The sequence below is a fragment of the Triticum dicoccoides genome, chromosome 1B, assembly GCF_002162155.2.
Source record: "Triticum dicoccoides isolate Atlit2015 ecotype Zavitan chromosome 1B, WEW_v2.0, whole genome shotgun sequence".
Classification (NCBI taxonomy): Eukaryota; Viridiplantae; Streptophyta; class Magnoliopsida; order Poales; family Poaceae; genus Triticum; species Triticum dicoccoides.
The window spans coordinates 603,676,404-603,685,491 of NC_041381.1; positions in this window are offsets into that span (position 1 = coordinate 603,676,404).

The following is a 9,088-nucleotide window of genomic DNA, read 5'->3' on the forward strand; positions in this document are numbered from 1 at the left end:
AATGGCGATGAGGCAACGGAGGATAACCCCTCAGGGAAAAAAACAAAGCATGAGCATCGTCGGCGCCGCTCCAAGCCCCGCCACAGCAATACCGGCCGAGGAGACGAAAACAACCCAGATGGTGCCGAAGAGGAATACAACCCTGATCAGCCTGCCTTCGAGCAGGCCGAGCAGGAAGACGGGCAGGTCAGCCCAGACGAACAGGCGATGGACGGATATCCAGAGGAGGACAACTACATGCCCCCCTCTAAAGACGAGATTAGCCTCGGCGACGACGAGTTCGGCATGCCTGAGGACCCCGTCGAGGAGGAACGGTTCAAGGGTCGGCTTATGGCCACTGCGAGGAGCCTGAATAAGAAGCAGTAGCAACTCCAAGCTGATCAAGACCTACTCACAGATAGATGGACTGAAGTCCTGGCAGCCGAGGAATATGGGCTCGAGCGCCACACGGCTGACCGGCCACCTCGTGTCCGGGATAAAACGGCATATCATCCCAAATACTAGCCCGCACCCCCACGCCAATACACTACGGCCCGGGGTAATAGGCAAGACCTGCAAGATATAGTGGAAAACAAAGCAGGACAGCCAAGATCGATCTACGGATCGCAGGGGCGCGCCCCAACACGCGACGATGACCGTCACGCCGGATACACTATCAACAAGTCCGGCCGGGCCGAACACAGCCACCCAGACCAATTCGAACTGTGTAGCCACATAGCCCGGCACAGAGGCGTTGCACACCCCCTCTGCTTCACTAACGAAGTGATGGATCATGAATTCCCAGAAGGGTTCAAACCCGTAAACATCGAATCATGCGATGGCACAACAGACCCCGCAGTATGGATCGAAGACTTCCTTCTCCACATTCACATGGCCCGCGGAGATGATCTACACGCCATCAAGTATCCTCCCCTTAAGCTCAAAGGACCCGCCCGGCACAGGCTAAACAGACTGCCCGCAAATTCCATTGGCAGTTGGGAAAACCTGGAAGACGCGTTCCTCGACAACTTCCAGGGCACATATGTACGGCCACCGGACGCCGATGACTTGAGCCACATTACTCAACAGCCCGGAGAGTCAGCCAGGAAATTTTGGACTCGGTTCCTAACTAAAAAGAACCAAATAGTCAACTGTCCGAACACCGAAGCCCTGGCGGCCTTTAAGCATAATATCCGTGAGGAGTGGCTCGCCCGACACCTCGACCAGGAAAAACCCAAGTCCATGCCAGCTCTCACGACACTAATGACCCACTTTTGCACGGGCGAGGACAGCTGGTTGGCTCGCAGCAGCACTACGCCACATTCTGGCACTTCGGACGTCCGCGACAATAACGGCAAGCCACGGTGCAACAGACATAAGCGACGGAACAACGGCGACAACACTGAAGACACGACAGTCAACGCCGGATTCGGCGGATCCAAGTCCGGTCAGCGGAAGAAGCCGTTCAAAAGAAACAATCAGGGACCGTCCAGTCTGGACCGCATACTGGAACGCTCGTGCCAAATTCATGGCACCCCGGACAAACTAGCCAACCACACTAATAGAGACTGCTGGGTGTTCAAACAGGCCGGTAAAATAAACGCCGAAAACAAGGACAAGGGGCTGCACAGCGACGATCACGAGGAGCCCCGGCGTCTGAACACGGGGGGACAGAAGAAATTTCCTCCCCAGATGAAAACGGTCAGCATAATCTACGCCACCCACATTCCCAAGCGGGAACGGAAGCGAGCACTACGGGATGTCTATGCGATGGAGCCAGTCGCCCCCAAATTCAACCCATGGTCAGCTTGTCCGATCACCTTTGATCGTAGGGATCACTCTACCAGCATCCATCACGGCGGCTCTGCCGCATTGGTCCTAGACCCAATCATCGACGGATTCCACCTCATGCGAGTCCTTATGGACGGCGGCAGTAGCCTGAACCTGCTCTATCAGGACACAGTGCGCAAAATGGGCATCGACCCTTCAAGGATCAAGCCCACCAAAACCACCTTTAAAGGTGTAATTCCTGGAGTAGAGGCCCGTTGCACGGGCTCTATAACATTGGAAGTGGTCTTCGGATCTCCGGATAATTTCCGAACCGAAGAGTTAATCTTTGATATCGGCCCTTTCCGTAGTGGTTACCACGCACTGCTTGGACGAACCGCATTCGCTAGATTCAATGCGGTACCACACTATGCATACCTCAAGCTCAAGATGCCAGGACCGCGCGGGGTCATAACAGTCAACGGAAACATGGACCACTCTCTCCGAACAGAAGAGCATACTGCAGCCCTCGCGGCGGAAGTACAATGCGGCCTCCTCCAACAAACCACCAATCCGGCGACGGCCACCTCGAGCACCGTCAAGCGAGTCCGGAGCACCCCGCAACAGGATGACCAGGCACGCCAAGAGCACGACTAGCAGTCCGGCCTCGGCTCAAGCCCCATCAAAGCAGCATTCGTGCCACCGTACATGATTACGCACTCAAAATACCATGGGCACAGGCGGAGGCGCAATAGTGACTCAGTCAACAGTACGGTATAACCGCAACATACCTTCATAACCCTCCCTTCTTATCTTTCAGGACACTGCTTTAGGGAAGCCTCTTCAGAAGAGCCGGATTGTCGGACTTACACAGGAGAGAAAACCAAGGAGGCAACAGGCTTTGCGCACAAAAGGAAATACCCAGGTGGAATCTGTTCATGATCGTTATACCTGTTTTATATACCTACATACAGCCTGCCCTTGGATAGGACATGTTAAATAGTCCTATTTACTTACGCTTAAACGCACCCATTGTAAACATACGCTTAAACATATTATTCATCAATGGGAAATAATATATAGCATCAGCTTATTATTCCTATTTGCGCATTTTTATTGCAAATGCTTATTTAATGTTGCATCCGTACACCTTGGTACGATCAGTTTGCCAGGGGCTTCTTATGGCGCCTCATGATACTGCAAAACAAGTCCGAACACTTTCAACAGTGCGGCACCCCGAACTTATAGCACTATATGCATCAGCTCCGAATCACGTCTTGGGTCAATAGTTGGGTTTGCCCGGCTCCCTTGTTTTGGTACCTTACGTTCCATTATATCGGCTAAGGTAGCGCAGGGAGAACTATTGCGATTGTGTCCCGGTTCTTTCGGACGAGCACCTTAGTAGACAAAGTCGAAAACTGACCGGCATGATGCGGCGAGAGCTGGTCGTTGTTCGAGAGGTCTTAAAATCCTTAACGATTTTTTCTGCTTTAGGTGAGGAATCGGCTTCGTCTGATTTAGGCGTATATAGCGCCCCAATTCGGCCTTCCGAATTCTAGGGGCTTCGCCGAAATTTAAAATTGTAGACTTCTATGGCTAAGTGAAAGTTATAAAGCCGCATAGTCCGATTGCCTTTTTCGCTGCGCCGGATACTTCCTTAAGGGACCAAAAATTTGGATAAAGAGTGTCCAGGTTTTTCCAGGAACACCCTGGTACTAGTTGCATGGGGGCGGAAGCCGACGACTGGCATACTTTCAGAATTCTATAAACAGCCGCATAGAAGGTAATATTTTAAATCAAAAGCGCTACATAGCGCAAGTAACTTCGTCTTTACATTACAGCAATGACATAAGTACATTTACTCAAGGATGGTATCCTTGGTACATTCATCGGCCATGAGACGAGCGTCCTTCATAATGCCATCATAATATTTCTCGGGACAGCGATGCGCCTTGCCCTCCGGCGGCCCGTCCTTCACCAGCTTCTCCGCATCCAGCTTGCCCCAATGCACCTTCGCACGGGCAAAGGCCCGGAAGGCACCCTTAATGCAAACGGATCGCTTGATCACTTCAAGCCGCGGACAGACATTTACCATCCGCTTGATCAGGCCAAAATAGCTAGTGGGCAGGGGCTCACCAGGCCACATCCGTACTATGAAATCTTTCATAGCCATTTCGGCCGCCTTGTGGAGTTCAACCAACTGCTTCAGTTTGTCGCTCAGAGGCGTTGGGTGTTTGGCCCCAGCATACTGGGACCAGAACAGCTTCTTCGTTGAGCTCCCCTCCTGGGTACGGTAGAACTCCGCGGCATCTGATATGCTGCGTGGCAGATCTACGAATGCCCCTGGAGAGCTCCGAATTCGAGTAAGTAAAAGAAACGCCTCCTCCACATGTTTTCTTTGCATAAAGAATGTCTTACCCGCCGCTATCTTCTTGGCCGCCTGGATTTCCTGCTGTGCCTTTTCGGCTTCGGCCTTGGCGTCTTTCACACTCACAAGGGCCTATGCAAGCTCAGTCTCTTTCATCTTAAAATCATGCTCCAAGGACTCAAACTTCTTGCCGAACTCCTGGAGCTCTTGCTGTACCTCGACCACTCTAGCATCTTGCTTTTCGCGCTCCTTGCGCTCCAAGGCCGCCTTGTTTTCAGCCTCGGACAGCGCTTTCTTCAAAGACACCACTTCGGTGGTGGCCCCTATTACAAAGTCGCGATGCTTTTCCGGTAGAATAACCAACTTTGTCTATCCTTCATTATATGAGAGCGGGAATTACTCACCTTTGTTCTCTTCGAGCTGCCTCTTCGTGAGGTCGAGCTCTCCCTGCGCCTGCTCCAGGTCCCATTTTAGTACGGCGACCTCGGCTGTGCGGACAACAGCGGCAAGCAGCACATCCTGCTTATTCACATACACACTTACTATTAGACTCCTGCGGATTATAATTGACCCTCTATTTGGCTTTTCCTTCCGAACACCGAACAGAGTATCAGGGGCTACTACCTATCAGGTGGTAATTTTATATATTTCTTACTTACCTCAAAGCCTATCAGGAGGCCGGTGCAAGCTTCGGTTAGTCCGCTCTTGGCGGACAGAACCTTCTGAATCACCGCACTCATAAGAGTACGATGCTCTTCATCCATGGAAGCGCCGCGAAGCGCTTCTAGCAGACTATCCGACGCCTCGGGCATAATGGAAGTCCTCGGCATGGACGACTCGCCCTCCCTAACGAGGGGCTGCCCGCCTGAGTCCGGAACCATTGGAGGTTCCAGAACAGTATCCGACTGAGAGCCCGGCTTACTGCGGCTCTCATCGGCACGATCCGCGAGGATCTTGAACCCCGCATGTCCGACATCTGGAATTCCGCCTTGGGGCGCCTCCAGAGTCACCTCCCCCTGCTTTGGGAGCCTTTGGGACAACACCTCCGTGTCATCCGCGGGTCGAGGAGTAGTGGCCGTCGGGAGCAAGTCCATCGCTGAATCGCTCAAGGACCCATCCGAAGTTGACACCTCCAGATGGACCCGGGCCGGACTGCATATATGTTCGGCGTTATAACAAGACTATGAAGCAAAGTGGCACTAAAGTACAATAGAGTGCGGAGACTTACGATCTCGCTAGGTGCTTCCCCCTGGGCAGCCACTGTTCCTCGCTGTGAGCGGCCGTGGTGGAGTAGTCCGGAAGGGACGTCTTTCCCTTCTTGGACGTCCCAGCCTCCCCCTCCTTCGGGGAAGGAGTGTGCCTCCTCGTCTTCAGATGAGGTGTCCGGTACGACCTTACGCCGGAGACCCTTCCTGGTCCCCGGGGCCTTCTTTTCCGGTGCCTTGTAGGGCGCCGGGACTAGCATCTCCGTCAAGAGAGCATCGGCTGGACCTTCTGGCAGCGGAGCCGGACAGTCAATCCGCTCCGTTGTCTCCACATAATCCTGATCAAATACACACAACGACTTAAGACTCCCCCATGAATATATTGGGAAGAATTGAATCCGGTGGTAGTCAGAAAACTCACCGGACAGGGGGGCCGCGCGGCATGAAGTCCGCGGTCCTCAGATGTGGGAGGAGGTACTTCGGAGGCCTTGAACAACGCCTTCCATGCGTCTTTGTGCGTCATGTCGTAGAGCTTTCGAAGCATCTGGTGTTCGGCCTGGACGAACTCCCACAGATTGAATACCCGTGTTTGGCACGGAAGAATCCGGCAGACAAGCATGACCTGGATCACGTTGACAAGCTTGATGTTCTTGTCCTTCATATTTTTGATGCAGTTCTGGAGTCCGGTCAGCTCTGCAGGTTCGCCCCAGGCCAGGCCCTTCCTTTCCCAGGAGGTGAGCTGCGTGGGGGTTCCGGGTCGGAATTCGGGGGCCGCCGCCCAATTGGCGTCGCATGGCTCGGTGATGTAGAACCACCCCGATTGCCACCCTTTCACGGTCTCTGCAAAGGAGCCGTTAAGCCAGGTGACGTTAGGCATCTTACCTACCATGGCCCCTCCGCACTCCGCTTGCTGGCCGCTCACGATCTTCGGCTTCATGCAGAAGATTTGTAGCCACAATCCAAAGTGAGGCTTGATGCGGAGGAAGGCCTCGCACACGACAATAAACGCCGAGATGTTGAGGACGAAATTTGGGGCTAGATCATGGAAATTTAGCCCGTAGTAGAACATGAGCCCGCGGACGAAGGGATGAAGTGGAAATCCCAGTCCACGGACGAAGTGGGCGACAAACACGACCCTCTCGTGAGGTTCTGGAGTTGGAATGATCTTTCCGGCGTCCGGTAGCCGGTGCGCGATGTTTGCGGCCAAGTATCCGGCCGCCCGAAGATTCGCGATGTGCTTATCCTTCACGGTGGAGGCCACCCACCTGCCTCCTAATCCGGACATGTTTAGTTGTGCGGAGAAGACTTGGGCTAGGGCGCCGGAGCTCGAGGAGGCAAGGGTGAGCAAGGGAGGAAGAAGGCGTGGGTAAAAATGGGGAACCCTTATCCCTTTATAGAGGCGGCGAAAACGGTGCGCCTCCCCACTTGCCCGTTGAAAATCTCTTACTTCCCAAGCGTCACGATTGATGGCGCGGTGGGATTACCATACCCGTATTGATGACAATCCCATGATAAGGGGACACGATCTCTTCTTTGACAAGACGTGTCAAGGAAACTGCCTCGCAATATGCGCTGTGGCTGGTTGTGGGAAAACGGTTCGAATAATGACCCGACCATAATGACATGTCATGTTGTCTAAAAAAGTTGTCAGCAGATTGCATTTGTGAAATATCATTCTCTCTACGATGGTATGTGAAGATAATTTTGCAGATTCGGACACGGTTTAAGTGTTCGATAATTACTTTGGAGTATTCGCAAAAGGAACCCGCCTTGCAATGCCGAAGACAAGACTGCGCGATGGACTCATCGTCATTAAAGCCTGGTTCAGGGGCTACTGAGGGAGTCCTGGATTAGGGGGTATCCGGACAGCCGGACTATATACTTCGTCCAGACTATTGGAGCGTGAAGATACAAGACTCAAGACTCCGTCCCGTGTCCGGATGGGACTCTCCTTTGCGTGGAAGACAAGCTTGGCAATCCGGATATTATATTTCCTTCCTTGTAACTGACTCCGTGTAAACCCTAGCCTTCTCTGGTGTCTATATAAACCGGAGAGGTTGGTCCTTAGAGGGACGATCACAATCATAATCATCATAGGCTAGCTTCTAGGGTTTAGCCTCTACGATCTCGTGGTAGATCTACTCTTGTACTACTCATATCATCAATGTCAATCAAGCAGGAAGTAGGGTTTTACCTCCATCGAGAGGGCCCGAACCTGGGTAAACATTGTGTCCCTTGCCTCTGTTACCATCAGCCTAAGATGCACAGATCGGGACCCCCTACCCGAGATCCACCGGTTTTGACACCGACAATCGGTGTGGAGGCGGGGCAGCGTCGGGCTCGGGGGGGGGGGGGTTAATGGCCTGGGTCTGGGCCGGCCTGGCCGGCCTGGTGGCCAGCTGGGCCGGTTGGCCCAGCGGGTGGGGGAGGGGTCATATTGATGCCTTTTCTTTTTTATTCCATTTGCAAAATGTTTAGCACCTAAATGGTATTTATTAATTATGGGAGTCAGCTTATAAGTTGCAGTGCATCAGACCCTTGCACTAAAAACTAGTTTGGGTGAAATACTAATTCATATTAAATTTAGATTAATTAAAAGGTTATTAGATGTTGTTGCTTGCCAAAGTTTGAGGTTGTTAGGGTCACTTAACTAATCCATTTAAGTTTAGTTACAATGGTATAATTGCTTCAGAATTATTTGTTACTTAATGAACATTTTAGTTTTTGAAATTTGACAACTTTTATTTTCCACTTTAAATTTAATTGAAGTTTGAGTTAGGAGTTTGAAAAGATATGTGATTCTAATGTAATCAAGCCCTATTTAGCAACACAATTAGCTTAATCACAAAGGTTTACTGTAGCATGATTCTCGGGGTGTTCCAGCCTCGCTGCTGCCACGCCCGCGGCTCGCCGCAGCTGCCGTGGCCGTGGCACCCGTTGCCTGCTCGTCGCACCGCTGCGTGCTTGCTGTTTGCCGTGCCTGCTGCCTACTGCACCTGCTGCTCACTGCCGTGGCCTGTCCCAACCCCGACTGAGGTCGCCCGTCCTGCCCCCAGATGAGGCAGAGCCCACCAAAGTTTATGCCGCACCAAGGCAGAGGCCGCCCTTCGTCCGCCCTCGGGCGAGGCAGAGGCATCCACGTCGCCAGTGCCATCCTTGAGCATGACCACCGCATCCTGGCGACACCGTTCTTGACGTTCGTCGCCTGGCTGATCCTCGCGACGGCGGCCTTTGTCCGCCCGCCTGTGCACGCATGCAAATTGTTCGATGGAATGCCTAAGGGAGGCTTGTTAGGCTGATAAGTGGGCCCCATGTCCAGGAAACATTTTCATGTAACGGTGTGAAAATTTGGTGCCACGTCAGTCTGACTGGCGGGCCCCATTTGTCATAAACTCACTTAACTGAGCCCGATCCGCCGATCAGTGTTTTTTGCAAAAAGATTACCGTAGACGTGGTGTTTTCTCCAAAAAAGATGTATTGTAGTGTTTTTCGCAAATCTAGCCTTCAAAGTGGTGGTTTTGTGCAATTTACTCGTTAATTGGAGAAAGAGGCAGGGGTCAGTTGGCCAGAGGAGATCAGCCGAAATTCTGCTGTTTTAAGGTCAAACACGCTACTCTTTAGAAAATCCCTGCTGGTGGAGGCGGCCGGATCGTACAAGGGGGTAGGGGATCGAGGTAGAGGAGTGAGAATTTTTTCTTTCTGAAAAGGCGAAAAATCTGACATTGGGTTTTTAGATTTTCAGATCGAACCTTGTTTCTACTGTTGGATC